The sequence below is a fragment of the Sapajus apella genome, unplaced genomic scaffold, assembly GCF_009761245.1.
Source record: "Sapajus apella isolate SASKATOON/1434 unplaced genomic scaffold, GSC_monkey_1.0 scaffold10, whole genome shotgun sequence".
NCBI lineage: Eukaryota > Metazoa > Chordata > Mammalia > Primates > Cebidae > Sapajus > Sapajus apella.
In genome coordinates this window covers 17,280,096-17,295,982 of record NW_022436950.1, presented here as the reverse complement: position 1 = coordinate 17,295,982, position 15,887 = coordinate 17,280,096, and the positions used below count along the sequence as shown (strand labels likewise).

Below are 15,887 nucleotides of genomic sequence, written 5' to 3'. Positions count from 1 at the left end.
TCTTAGCTTTCCTTCTAACAGTCTGGCCCTTCTGCTGTAGGACTGCTGAGGTCCACTCCAGGCCCTGCTTGCCGGGGGTTCACCTGCAGCAGCTGCAGAACAGTAAGTGTTGCTACCAGTTTCCTCTTCTGCTATCTTTGTCCCAGTAGGATGCCCGCCAAATGTCAGTCTGTTGTCTCCTTTATGAGGTGACTCTTTGGATATACAGGGGTCAGGGAGCTGCCTGAGGAGACAGTCTGTCCTTTATTGGAGCTCAAGTCCTGAGCTGTGAGCTCCGTTGTTCATTCAGAGTTGCTGGGCAGGTACGTTTAGGTCTGCTGCAGCAGAACTCATAAGCTCCCTTTTGTTTTTTTCCCCCCCAGGTGCTCTGTCCCAGGGAGTTAGGGCTTTATTTATGAGTTTCTGTTATGCTGCTGCCTTTTTTTTCTTTCAGGGCTGCCCTGCCCAGTGAGGAGGCCGCCTAGTCACTGTCTGCCTGCAGAGGCTTTGCTGAGCTGCTGTGGGCTCCGCCCAGCTGCCATGTAATCTTCCCTGCAGTCCTGTTTATATGGGTGTAGTTAGAACTGCCTTGGCAATGGTGGCCCACCTCTGTTATGGCAGACTCTCTCTGTAGTGGCAGGTTGCCTCGGCAATGGCGGGCTGCCTCAGTGATGGTCCGTAGTGGTGGAGTGTCTCAGTAATGGCGGACGCCTCTCCCCCACAGAGCTGGACCGTCCTGGGTTCAGCTGTGCTTGCTGTGACACTCTCAACCCAGAGCGTTTTCGATTACTAGTTTTTTCTTTGTTGGCAGGGTCGGGGTGGGACCAGCCGAGCCTGACCAGCTGGCTCCCTGACTCAGAGTCTTTTTTTGTTGTTGTTGAACAGTCCACTGTCTCCCAGTGTTCCAGTCGCCTGTTGAAAAGGCGCTGGGATCTCCCGAGCAGCGACTCAGTGGCGCTGAGATTCCTGGTGGTTTTTTTGGCCTAGGAATCTCCTGGCCTGCCTTACTATTTCAGATGAATGGACGACTCTGCCATCTTAGGGCTCCAATTGCCAGCTAAGAGGACACCCGGACCAGTGTCTTTTGTACGGAGAACCACCATGCCAGGGCACGGGCAAAGCAGCCGCGTGGGCTGAAACAGCCGTGCCAGCGGAAACAGCTGTGCCGGCGGGAACAGCCGCACTGGTGACCTGTGGGGCTCCTCCGCCTGGGAATCTCCTGGTCTGTGGGCAATAAAAATCTGTCTGGAAATGCGGCGTCCACTCACCCTCTGCACTTTCACTGGGAGCTGCAATCCTAAGCTGTTCCTAGTCGGCCATCTTCCCCCGATTCTCTATTACTACTTTTAAAACTACTTCATGATAATGAATCTTACATATGTAAATGGAAAAATTAGAACTGTAGCTCTCCAGATGGAAGCTATTCAGAACAGATGCCATCATCTAGATATATACCCTGGGGGAAGAGATATTAATCAAAATAAGGGATAATAATGTAGCTCCTAACTGGCTATAGCTGGTTTCTAACTTACAAGATAACTGACAAATATGGGGGAGTCAAAGCACATTTGGGAAGAAGCAAAGAGCTCCTGCTTCCAATAGTACAATTTTCAGGGGAGTGAGGAACATAGATACACCTTGTTTTATTTTAATTATTGAGTCAACTTATTTCTGGAAGTGAAATTGCTATCTCTAGAAACCTTGATATAGGCATAGCAATAAGGAAACACAGAGACCTTACAAAGAGCTCAGAGCACTAGTCTGATAGTTTTATAGGTTGATAAAACACCTAACCTAGGGAATATTTTTGAGCTAATATTATTTTCCTCAATGAATCTTTTTCCATTAAGTCTTTAGGGAGCTCTCACTTTTTGTACTTCATAGATTGAGAATTGCTATTTTGCTTGAACAGTCTTGGCAAACATATATATATATATATATATATATATATATATGTATGTATGTTGCAGTTAGCTGGGAAGGAAAAACTTGAATGAGAAGTTCAGATAAATTCTAGCAAAGTTCAACCTAATTTAAAAAATAAAATAAAAGCCAGGTATAAATTTTGCAAAATTTCTGCCAAATACTCAAATATTAAAATCACATTTAACTTTGACTTTTCTCTGAATATCTCTACAAATTCAAGGTACACTTGAAATTTAAGCAAGGTCAGTAAAAGAAACTGTAGTCCCAAGGAAGGCATTTGAGTTAGATTTATGTCAGATGATATTGGCCAAAGAAATTGTTTTTATGAAAGAGAAAACCTCAGTGATGTAAGATACTATCTTGTCATAAAATTCTATACCTGAACTCTGCCTCTTAGAGTTAAGATCCTTGCAGAACAGAAGAAAAAGAAGTAAAAAACAAAAACAAAAACAAAAACAAACTGTGATTTAGTAGAAACTGCAAATTGCCTGTGTTGAAGTTAGAGGTTAGCTCGCTTAAGAGATGCAGCATGAAATTATAAATGATGTAATGTGGTTTCAGACTCACGTTCATATCCAAAGGGAAATGAAGACATGAGCCCATTATGTTGATAATGAAGACATATCTTTCTTTACTGCAGATTTAGACTATGAAGATAATCTTTAGACTGAGATGGATAAAGGCACTATGTGAAGACAAGAGGATGCCCCAAAGAATAACTACTGTGATTCACATCATAAGGCCAAGACACATTTTATAGTAAAATATAAATGAACATTCAATGATACAGTATGTTATTTGTGATAATTAACAAGTATTATGCTCAAGAGCATCAAAACAAAAATAATCACAAATAGTCCAAAGGAAAGTACACATTAAAATGATAAATTGGATTTTGGTTTGAATTTATATATATTTTAAGTAAGTGGCTAAATTTTTTAAATGATGTGGCAATTCAGAATTGCCATATTTGGAAATGCCATATTTAAGATTTGCAAGCTGGAACAATTCCATAGGTTGATTTCATTCTGAGAAGGAAGATTATAACTTAAACTCTGCGCTGCTAACACTATAATTACTGTTGGCAGTGGACTGATATGGACACTTCCTTGCAAAATGCAGAGTTCTCAATCAATTTCAAGTGTTAAAAATCTGAAGCGCTTAAAAGGAACTTTAAAGACGACAAATATTATTTATTCCTTTTGCCAACTCTATAAACTGTTGACCAGTCACAATGTTAACTGGTTGCTAACACTTCAGCAAAATGTAGTATAAACTAGAACTATATGTCACAGGGCTTAAATGTCTTATTTCACTGAGGAGTATGAAGTAGGCTACATACTTAAGCGTATATGCTTTACTTATACTTACATACTTACAGATGTAAGTATATATACTTATATACTTTAATATTTTATATACTTATATATAACTTAGTTATATACTTAAGTATGTAAGTATATATACCTAAGTATATATACCTTATATAGCTAAGCTTATAAACTATGAAAACAGAGAAACCTGTAAGAGTCCTCCCTTCACAGTGACACTGTGAAAATTATTTCTAAACACTCTGAGCCTAGATTCCTTCATTTATAGTCTAATACATGTATCTACTCTGTAGATATTAAAAAGATTAAATAACAGAGTACATAACAAGTGTCTAACCCATAAGATGTTAAGTTTTGTTTTGTTTTGACAACCTACATAACAGAGAGAGAGAGACTCTCTAAAAGAAAATGATGTTTATTCAAGAATAAACATTGCAATGGGAATAAGCATGACATAGTAAACCAAGCACATATTCCCATTGATGCTAATCTTGAATAAATATCATTATATTTTAGAGAGTTCTGTCTGTTATTTAGATTGACAGTATTATTACATTTTGATGAGTAGATGGAAGTAGAGGACGTTATGTTAAATGAAATAAGCCAGGCACAGAAAGACAAATTTCTCTTGTGTTCATTCATTTGTGGAAGCTAAAAAGTAAAACAATTGAACTCATGGAGATAGAGGATAGAATGATGGTTTCCAGAGGCTGGGAAGGGTAGTGGTTAGGGGAGAGGGGAAGTAGGAATGGTTAGAGGGTACAAAAATATAGTTAGATAGAAAGGTAAGATTTTAGTATTTGGTAACACAACAGTGTGACTACAGTAAACACTTTATTGTATATTTAAAAATGACTAGTGGAATTGGAATGTTTGTAACACAAAGAAATGATAAACGCTTGAGGTGAGATGCCCTATTTGCTCTGATGTGATTTTTATACACTTTATGCCTATATCAAAATATTTCATGTACCCCCAAAGATATGTATGTGTATATATATATATAAAATATACTCATAAAAATTAAAAATGAATAATATTCTGTACAAAGTTATTTCAATATGACACAAGTTTAGTAGATATAGTTTGGGAGCATAAATAGAACCTTTAAAATATTACATAGAAAATTTCTTCTTTTGAGGAAATAGATGGCCCAGTATGCTTATCCAAAGTAATCTTTGGAAATTTCTACTTATGAACATTGTTTGGCAAATAGAATTCAATGGATTATTTATTTTTTTATTTTTATTTTTATTTTTATTTTTAAAAGACCAGGGGAAAGTGCGAACGCACTTTCCACAAATTACGCAGTCGAGTTTCCCACATTTGGGGAAATCGCAGGGGTCAGCACATCTGGAGTGCGATGGATAAGCCTCGCCTTGGGAAAACCACCTTCGTGATCATGGCATCTCCCCTGCCAGGTAAGTATGGATTATTTATTTTCAATAAAAGTTATTACTCAAAGGAGAATAATACTGAATTCACTTATTTATTGGTTGACTTATTCATGCATATATTCACTCATGTATTCAACAATCGCATTCCCTCTATCTGGAATCTGAACCAAGAAGCCCAGAGGGAAATTCTAGCCTGTGGGAGGCACTTGAGCTGGAAGGTCATTTAGATCAAGGCTAAGATGGCTAAATTGGGCCCAGTAGGAGATGAAAAAGCAGAGGATGCTTGAGAGGAGAGGGCAAAAGTGAGAATAAAGTGAATGAAAGCAAGAAATAGAATCACATGGAGATGAGGTTAGCAAGGCCCTGAGGAGATGGGAATAAGGCCTTGGCTTAGAAATGTTTCTGTTCCTACACCCATGCACTGTGATGCCCTAAGTTTCTGGGAAGTTTATCAATGGATTATTTATTTTAAATAAAAGTTCTTACTCAAAGGAGAATAATAGTGAATTCATTTATTTGTTGGTTGACTTATTCATACATATATGCTCTAAATTTTTGCCACATCCCTCCCCATTTTACCTACTTTAGTTTGTGAGGGGGTTTCTGTGCCTTATGACTGAAAGAACCTGGTACATAGTAGACACTATAAAATGTGTCCTTTGGACCTAATAACTTTCTTGGGTTTTCTTTTGACTCAAGGTGAAATCCCTCTCTTGGAGATATCCTAGTAATACAAAGATTTCTTATTCTAGTGAGTTAGAAGGATCAGAAAAAAAAAAAAAAAGAGTGGGAGAGGTACTGGTAAGGAACTTGATTTTTGGTATCACGAGTTCACCTGTCTCCTTGTTGAGTTTTCTGGTTGGCAAATGGACATGATGAAGATGGTACCAACATTCAATTAGATACCTTACTAGCATGTCATTATGTATCTAAATAACAAGATCATTTAGAGACATGCTATCTGCTTACATTTTGGAGGATGAAGAGATGCCTAGTGATGGCTCAGCAAGATGGCATAAGACAATATTCATTGTTTCCACTCTGACTTTGTATGGTTCATCAGTTATATGGTAGTTTTTTAACCTTTCTACTGTGATATATCATGGATATATCATATGCTATGCTGGATTGACGTAATCATACTTTTTGACTATTAATATGACTTTTTTGTTAACTTTTAAGTTCAGGGGTACATGTGCAGGCTTGTTAATAGGTAAACTCGTGTCATGGGGGTTTGTCCAGGTACTAAGCCTATTACCCATTAGTTATTTTTCCTGATCCTCTTCCTCCTCCCACCCTCCACCTTCTGATAGGCCCAATGGGGGTTGTTCCCCTCTATGTGTCCATGTGTTCTCATCACTTAGCTCCTAGTTATTAGTGAGAACATGCAGCGGTATTTGGTCTTCTGTTTCTACATTATTTTGCTAAGGATAATGGCCTCCAGCTCCATTCATGTTATTCATATGACTCTTTAAAAAATCCTAGACTCTGTAAAAGACACTATTTTAGGCTAATGCACAGGAATGTCAGCACAGAACTGCAGAGGTTAGTTAGTTAATGGAGGCTGAAACTCCACACTGCTCATGAAGCATGATATCTAAGAGTTGCAGCAAATTATCGATGAAGTTTCAACATTGAGCTATAGAAGATAAATATTTTATGCAATTGCAAGGTAAGATTAACTCTGCAGATATTATTTATTACCTTAAAATATTTGATGCTTTATTTATTCCTCAATAGTTATTATTGTTTACTAAATATTACTATTATTAAGGGATAAAGTATTATATGTAATAACTATTAAAGGTCATTATGCATGTTATAGATATAAAGTACTATATATAACAATTAAAATATTTATTATCCATATAGTCAAATAAAGTTCTACTCCATTTATAATATATAGTGCTATGTAATAATAACAATTATTTCAAAATATTTGGAAAGTATAGGAAGTGAAAAAAAAGACAAAAATCCCTTTATTCCACTTCTTTTGTTGATATTTTCGTCTATTTCCTTTTGGTCTTTTTTTTATACAGAAGTTATGCTATTGTTGTCATTTTCTTTGGTTATTATCAAAAGCATCTAGAGTTTTGCATCCTGCTTTTTAAAGATAATGTTATAGCCATAGTGTTTTCCAAGTTTTTTAAATAAAATGTTCATAATTTTTATCATGGTACAATACAGCTGACCCTTGGACAACATGGATTGGAACTGTGCAGGTCTACTAACTAATACACAGATTTTCTTACACCTATGCCACCCTTAAGCCAGCAAGACCAACCCCTCCTCTTCCTCCTCCTCCTCAGCCCACTCAATGTGAAGACAATGAGAATATAGAATTTTTTGATGATCCATGTATTATTCTATTCTCATGCTGCTGATAAAGACATACCCAAGACGGGGGAATCTATAAAGGAAAGAGGTTTTGTGGACTCACAGTTCCACATGGCTGGGGAGTCCTCACAATCATGGCAGAAGACAAAGGAGTAGCAAAGTCATGTCTTACATGGCAGCAGGCAAGAGAGTATGTGCAGGGGAGCTTCCCTTTGTAAAACCATCAGATCTCATGAGACACTGTAACAAGAACAGCATGGGAAAAGAAACACCCTAGTGATTCAATTACCTTCTACTGGTTTCTTCCCACCACGTGTGGCAATTATTACAATTCAAGGTGAGATTTGGATGGGGACACACAGCCAAACCATGTCAATCCATTTCCACTTAATGAAGAGTAAATATATTTTCTCTTCATTGTGGTTTTCTTAATAACATTTTCTTTTCTATAGCTTACTTTGTTATAGAAGTATAGTATATAATATATGTAACATACAAAATATATGTGAATCAACTGTTTATGTTATTGGTAAGGCTTCTGGTCAACAGCAGGCTATCAATGGTTAAGTTCCAGGGGAGTCAAAAGTAATATGCATTTTCAGTTGTGCCAGGGGTGGGCATCTCTAACTCTTGTGTTGTTCAAAGGTCAACTGAATTTCATTGTATGATTGCAGCACATTTCATCTATCATTTCTAACTGCACATTTTTCTTTCTAAATAATTTTTATGCTTTTTCTTGGAGTATTTTTAGTGAGTCATCATTAGAATGTAGGAGTATCTTCCTTTATCTATATTTTACTCCTTTAAGTCTGCTTAGTTATTTTAAATAGTCATTTGCTATAAATCTTTTAAATTCATATGAGATTTAAATATTTCCACTTCCGATGCAATGGAACTTACTAAAGAATGCAAAACAGTAACTATACTGAGGCTGTGATCACTCTTGGAGACCCAGTCACTATTGCTAACAGTATTTTTGTTTTTGGAAGCTGTCCTCCTGGAACTGGGAAAAGGAATCTAGTACCAACATTTGAAATATTTTCCCTGTTGGTGCTTTGCTTAAACTTTGTCAGAGTTTTTAATAACAAAAGTGACAAGTCAAACAATATTGAAACACTTAAGAAAATCTAATAATCTGCCCTCTACTTCTGTTGAATCCCTCTTGCACTCCCCAGGATAACTGATGTTAACATTTTGCTGCACAAGTTTCTTTCTCAATGCTCATGTTCATATATATCATAAATATATGTATGTATATACACAGAGTTCATTTTTGAAAATGAAATTACATCACATCCCTGTTCTACAATGTCTTTTTCACATAGTAATATATCATGGGCATCTCCATAGTCAAAATGTACACCTAACATCTTTTTTTTTTTTTTTTTTGAGACGGAGTTTCACTCTTGTTACCCAGGCTGGAGTGCAATGGCGCGATCTCGGCTCACCGCAACCTCCGCCTCCTGGGTTCAGGCAATTCTCCTGCCTCAGCCTCCTGAGTAGCTGGGATTACAGGCACGCACCACCATGCCCAGCTAATTTTTTTTGTATTTTTAGTAGAGACGGGGTTTCACCATGTTGACCAGGATGGTCTCGATCTCTTGACCTTGTGATCCACCCGCCTCAGCCTCCCAAAGTGCTGGGATTACAGGCTTGAGCCACCGCGCCCGGCCCACATCATTTTTAATAGCTGCATTAGGCCAGGTGCAGTGGCTCATGCCTGTAATCCCAGCACTTTGGGAGGCTGAGACTGGCAGATCACCTGAGGTCAGGAGTTTGAGACCAGCCCGGCCAACATGGTGAAAGCCTATTTCTACTAAAAATACAAAAATTAGCTGGGCATGGTGGTGCATACCTGTAATCCCAGCTACTTGGGAGGCTGAGGCTGAGGCAAGAGAATTGCTTCATCTCAGGAGGTGGAAGTTGCAGTGAGCCAAAATTGCGCCATTGCACTCCAACCTGGACAACAAGAGAGACTTTATCTCAAAATAAAATAAAACAAAACAAACAAACAAAAAAATAGCTGCATTATAGTACATGTTATTGATGTGGCATAATTTATTCAGCCATTTCTTCACATGGACGTCGGGTTGTTTAGATGTGGATTTTTTTTGTCCTTGTAAATAATGTCATAATAAACATTCTTAAACACTTATTATTATATATTGGTTTTTATTTCTATAGGATACATAATTCCAAGTGGAATCCTTAAAGCATATGAGGATTCTAATTTTTAGTAGATATTTTCAGATTAGTTTCACAAAAGACTTCAGCAATTGACATTAGATTGCTAGTTTCGGCCCCACCCTCAACATTAGATCCTGTTGCTCTTAATAGACAATCTGAAGTTAAAAAATTATCTTGCTTAACTTGCATTTCCATGCTACAAATGGAGCTATTTATGTTTTCAAGAGTTTCTTGATAATCTGAATTTTTTCTTCTATAAATTGCCCATACTTTCATTCTCTTTTTTGTCTTTTTCTTAAGATTTAGCAGGAGGACTTTGTAGTAGGAGGAAATGACACTTGGTCTGTCACATAAAATGCAATTATTTTGCTCCAATCCACCATTTGCTCTTCAATTTTATACATGACATCTTTACCCATATAATTAAAAAAAAATGAGTATGGATTTTATTGTATGGGGGTGCATTTTAGACAGAAAGTAAATTATGCCATTATCATGTATTCAGTTATTTATTTATTTATTTTTTCCCATTTATTTTATTGCATTTTAGGTTTTGGGGTACATGTGAAGAACGTGCAAAATTGTTGCATAGGTACACACGTGGCAGTGTGATTTGCTGCCTTCCTCCCCATCACCTACATCTGGCATTTCTCCCCTTGCTATCTCTCCCAAGCTCCCCACCCCTCACCGTCCCTCCCCTATTTCCCCCCAACTGACCCCAGTGTGTAGTGCTCCCCTCCCTGTGTCCATGTGTTCTCATTGTTCAACACCCACCTATGAGTGAGAACATGTGGTGTTTGATCTTCTGCTCTTCTGTCAGTTTGCTGAGAATGATGGTTTCCAGGTTCATCCACGTCCCTACAAAGGACCCAAACTCATCGTTTTTGATGGCTGCATAATATTCCATGGTGTATATGTGCCACATTTTCCCTATCCAGTCTATCGTCGATGGGCATTTGGGTTGGTTCCAGGTCTTTGCTATTGTAAACAGTGCTGCAATGAACATTCGTGTACACGTGTCCTTATAGTAGAACGATTTGTAATCCTTTGGATGTATACCCAGTAATGGGATTGCTGGGTCAAATGGAATTTCTATTTCTAGGTCCTTGAGGAATCGCCACGCTGTCTTCCACAATGGTTGAACTAATTTACACTCCCACCAACAGTGTAAAAGTGTTCCTATTTCTCCACATCCTCTCCAGCATCTGTTGTCTCCAGATTTTTTAATGATCGCCATTCCAACTGGCGTGAGATGGTATCTCAATGTTGTTTTGTTTTGCATTTCTCTGATGACCAGTGATGATGAGCATTTTTTCATATGTTTGTTGGCCTCATGTATATCTTCTTTTGTAAAGTGTCTGTTCATATCCTTTGCCCACTTTTGAATGGGCTTGTTATTTTTTTTCTTGAAAATCTGTTTTAGTTCTTTGTAAATTCTGGATATCAGCCCTTTGTCAGATGGGTAAACTGCAAAATTTTTTTCCCATTCTGTTGGTTGCCGATTCACTCTAATGATTGTTTCTTTTGCTGTGCAGAAGCTGTGGAGTTTGATTAGGTCCCATTTGTCTATTTTGGCTTTTGTTGTCAATGCTTTTGGTGTTTTGGTCATGAAGTCCTTGCCTAACCCTATGTCCTGAATGGTTTTGCCTAGATTTTCTTCTAGGGTTTTTATGGTGTTAGGTATTATGTTTAAGTCTTTAATCCATCTGGTGTTAATTTTAGTGTAAGGTGTCAGGAAGGGATCCAGTTTCTGCTTTCTGCACATGGCTAGCCAGCTTTCACAACACCATTTCTTGAACAGGGAATCCTTTCCCCATTTCTTGTTTTTGTCTGGTTTGCCAAAGATCAGATGGTTGTAGATATGTTGTGTTGCCTCCGAGGCCTCTGTTCTGTTCCATTGGTCTATATCTCTGTTTTGGTACCAGTACCATGCTGTTTTGATTACTGTAGCCTTGTAGTATAGTTTGAAGTCCGATAGTGTGATGCCCCCTGCTTTGTTCTTTTTGCTTAGAATTGACTTGGCTATGCGGGCTCTCTTTTGGTTCCATATGAAGTTTAAGGTGGTTTTTTCCAGTTCTGCGAAGAAGGTCATTGGTAGCTTGATGGGGATAGCGTTGAATCTGTAAATTACTTTGGGCAGTATGGCCATTTTCACAATATTGATTCTTCCCAACCATGAACATGTAATGTTTCTCCATCTGTTTGTGTCCTCTCTTATTTCGTTGAGCAGTGACTTGTAGTTCTCCTTGAAGAGGTCCTTTACGTTCCTTGTTAGTTGTATTCCTAGGTATTTTATTCTCTTTGTGGCCATTGTGCATGGAAGTTTGTTCTTGATTTGGCTCTCTTTAAGTCTGTTATTGGTGTATAGGAATGCATGTGATTTTTGCACATTGATTTTGTATCCTGAGACTTAGCTGAACTTGCTTATCAGTTTCAGGAGGTTTGGGGCTGAAACGATGGGGTCTTCTAGATATACAATCATGTCGTCTGCAAATAGAGACAATTTGACTTCCTCCTTTCCTATTTGAATGCCCTTTATTTCTTTTTCTTGCCTGACTGCTCTGGCTAGAACTTCTAATACTATATTGAATAGCAGTGGTGAGAGAGGGCATCCTTGTCTGGTGCCACATTTCAAGGGGAATGCTTCCAGTTTTTGCCCATTCAGTATGATATTGGCTGTTGGTTTGTCATAAATAGCTTTTATTATTTTGAGATACGTTCCATCGATACCTAGCTTATTGAGGGTTTTTAGCATAAAGGTCTGTTGAATTTTGTCAAAGGCCTTCTCTGCATCAATTGAGATAATCATGTGGTTTTGTCTTTGGTTCTGTTTATGTGGTGAATTACGTTTATAGACTTGCATATGTTGAACCAGCCTTGCATCCCCGGGGTGAAGCCTACTTGATCATAGTGGATAAGCTTTTTGATGTACTGTTGCAATCGGCTTGTCAGTATTTTATTGAAGATTTTTGCATCTATGTTCATCATGGATATTGGCCTGAAGTTTTCTTTTCTTGTTGAGTCTCTGCCGGGTTTTGGAATCAGGATGATGTTGGTCTCATAAAATGATTTGGGAAGAATTCCCTCTTTTTGTATTGTTTGGAATAGTTTCAGAAGGAATGGTACCAGCTCCTCTTTGTATGTCTGGTAGAATTCAGCTGTGAACCCATCTGGACCTGGGCTTTTTTTGGGTGGTAAGCTCTTAATTGCTGCCTCAACTTCAGACCTTGTTATGGGTCTGTTCAGGGTTTTGGCTTCTTCCTGGTTTGGGCTTGGCAGGAGGCAAGTGTCCAGGAATTTATCCATTTCTTCCAGGTTTATTAGTTTGTGTGCATAGAGTTGTTTGTAATAATCTCTGATGCTGGTTTGAATTTCTGTGGAATCTGTGGTGATATCCCCTTTATCATTTTTTATTGCATCAATTTGATTATTCTCTCTTTTTTATTAATCTGGCTAGTGGTCTATTTTGTTGATCTTTTCAAAAAAGCAGCTCCTGGATTTATTGATTTTTTGAAGGGTTTTTTGTGTCTCTATCTCCTTCAGTTCTGCTCTGATCTTAGCTATTTCTTGTCTTCTGCTAGACTTTGAGTTTTTTTGATCTTGCTCCTCTAGCTCTTTCAGTTTTGACAATAGGGTGTCAATTTTTGATCTCTCCTTGCTTCTCATGTGGGCACTTATTGCTATATATTTTCCTCTAGAGACTGCTTTAAATGTGTTCCAGAGATTCTGGTATGTTGTCTCTTCATTCGCGTTGGTTTCAAAGAACATCTTTATTTCTGTCTTCATTTCATTGTTTATCCAGTCAACATTCAAGAGCAAGTTGTTCAGTTTCCATGAAGCTGTGCGGTTCTGGGTTAGTTTTTGAATTCTGAGTTCTAACTTGATTGCACTGTGGTCTGAGAGACTGTTTGTTACGATTTCCGTTCTTTTGCATTTGCTGAGGAGTGATTTATTTCCAATTATGTGGTCAATTTTAGAGTAGGTGTGATGTGGTGCTGAGAAGAATGTATATTCTGTGGATTTGGGGTGGAGAGTTCTGTAAATGTCTATTAGGTTTGCTTGGTCCAGGTCTGAGTTCAAGTCCTGGATATCCTTGTTAATTTTCTGTCTGGTTGATCTGTCTAATGTTGACAGTGGGGTGTTAAAGTCTTCCACTATTATTGTGTGGGAGTCTAAGTCTCTTTGTAAGTCATTAAGAACTTGCATTATGTATCTGGGTGCTCCTGTATTGGGTGCATATATATTTAGGATCGTTAGCTCTTCTTGTTGCATTGATCCTTTTATCATTATGTAATGTCCCTCTTTTTCTCTTATGATCTTTGTTGCTTTAAAGTCTAATTTATCAGAGATGAGAATTGCAACTCCTACTTTTTTTTGCTCTCCATTTCCTTGATAAATCTTCCTCCTTCCCTTTATTTTGAGCCTTTGTGTATCCTTGCATGTGAGATGGATTTCCTGGATACAGCACACTGATGGGTTTTGTCTTTTTATCCAATTTGCCAGTCTGTGTCTTTTGATTGGGGCATTTAGTCCATTTACATTTAGGGTAAAAATTGTTATGTGTGAATTTGATACTGCCATTTTGGTGCTAGCTGGGTGTTTTGCCCTTTAGTTGAGCTGGTACTTGTTGTTCCTTTATATGTGTAGAGCCTCTTTCAGGAGCTCTTGTAGAGCTGGCCTGGTGGTGACGAAATCTCTGAGTACTTGCATGTTCCCAAAGGATTTTATTTTTCCTTCACTTATGAAGCTTAGTTTGGCTGGATAGGAGATTCTGGGTTGAAAGATCTTTTCTTTAAGGATGTTGAATATTGGCCCCCATTCTCTTCTGGCTTGTAGGGTTTCTGCTGAGAGATCTGCTGTGAGTCTGATGGGCTTCCCTTTATGGGTAACCCGACCTTTCTCTCAGGCTGCCCTTAGTATTTTCTCCTTCATTTCGACCCTGGTGAATCTGACGATTATGTGCCTTGGGGTTGCTCTTCTTGACGAATATCTTTGTGGTGTTCTCTGTATTTCCTGGACTTGAATGTTTGCCTGCCTTGCTAGGTTTGGGAAGTTTTCATGGATAATATCCTGAAGAGTATTTTCCAGCTTGGATTCATTCTATTCATCGCATTCAGGTACACCTATCAAACGTAGATTAGGTCTTTTCACATAGTCCCACATTTCTTGGAGACTTTGTTCATTCCTTTTTACCCTTTTTTCTCCAGTCTTGCCTTCCTGTTTTATTTCATTGAGTTGATCTTCGACCTCTGATATCCTTTCTTCTGCTTGGTCAATTCCGCTGTTGATACTTGTGCATGCTTCACGAAGTTCTCGTGTTGCGTTTTTCAGCTCTATCAATTCACTTATATTCCTTTCTATTTTGTCCATTCTCATTAGCATTTCGTCAAATCTTTTTTCAAGGTTCTTAGTTTCTTTGCATTTGGCTAGAACATGTTCTTTAAGTTCACAGAAGTTTCTTACTACCCACCTTCTGAAGTCTGATTCTGTCATTTCATCACACTCGTTCTCCCTCCAACCTTGTTCCCTTGCTGTTGAAGAGTTGTGATCCCTTGTAGGAGGAGAGGTGTTCTGGTTTCGGGTGTTTTCATCCTTTTTGCACTGGTTTCTTCCCATCTTTAAGGATTTATCCACCTGTCGACTTTGTAGTTGCTGGCTTTCAGATTGGGTCTCAAATCTTTCAGATTGACCTTCTGTTTGTTGATGATGAGGTTATTTCTGTTTCTTGGTTTTCCTTCTGACAGTCTGGCCCCTCTGCTGTAGGTCTGCTGAGGTTCACTCCAGGCCCTGCTTGCCTGGGGTTCACCTGCAGCAGCTGCAGAACAGTAAGGGTTGTTACCAGTTTTCTTCTTCTGCTATCTTTGTCCCAGAAGGATACCCGCCTAGTGTCAATCTGATCTCTCCTTTATGAGGTGTCTCTTTGGATATATAGGGGTCAGGGAGCTGCTTGAGGAGACGGTCTCTTCTTTATAGGAGCACAAATGGTGAGCTGTGAGCTCGGTTGTTCATTCAGAGCTGCTGGGCAGGTACGTTTAGGTCTGCTGCAGCAGAACTCATAAACTGCTTTTTGTTCCCAGGTGCTCTGTCCCAGGGATTTAGGGCTTTATTTATGAGTTTCCGTTATGCTGCTGCCTTCTTTTTTTTTTTTTCCTTCAGACCTGCCCAGCCCAGCAAGGAGGCAGCCTAGTCACTGTCGGCCTATAGAGGCTTTGCTGAGCTGCTGTGGGCTCCACCCCGCTGCCGAGTGAACTTCCCTGCAGTCCTGTTTATATGGGTGTAGTTAGAACTGCTTTGGCGATGGTGGCCCGCCTCTGTTAAGGCGGAGTCTCTCTGCTGTGGCGGGTTGCCTTGGCAACGGCGGGCTGCCTGGGTAATGGCGGGTTGCCTTGGCAACGGCGGGCTGCCTCAGCAATGGCGGGTTGCCTTGGCAACGGCGGGCTGCCTCGGTAATGGCGGACGCCCCTCCCCCACAGAGCTGGACTGTCCCGGGTTCAGCTGCGCTTGCTGTGAAAGTCTCAATCCAGAGTTTCTGGTTGCTGTTCTTTTGTGGGGGTGGGACCAGCCGAGCCTGATCGCCTGGCTCCCTGCCTCAGCTCCTTTTTTAAGTTGGTGTTCCAGTCGCCTGTTGAAGAGGCTCCGGGGTCTGTTTGTTTTCCCCTGCGGCCACTCACTGCGCTGGCTTAAACAGAGGCACTGAGGTTTGTGGAGCTTTTTTTTTTTTTTTTTTTTT

At 39.2% G+C, this 15,887-nt stretch overlaps 1 protein-coding gene and 1 pseudogene across 2 annotated transcripts in view; one reads left to right on the top strand and one right to left on the bottom strand.

Annotated features, from left to right (window-relative positions):
- SGPP2 (sphingosine-1-phosphate phosphatase 2) overlaps nucleotides 1-15,887 on the top strand; it is a 258,416-nt gene that overhangs the window by 30,302 nt on the left and 212,227 nt on the right. The window lies entirely within an intron of this gene.
- LOC116552076 lies at nucleotides 4,511-4,665 on the bottom strand (annotated as a pseudogene).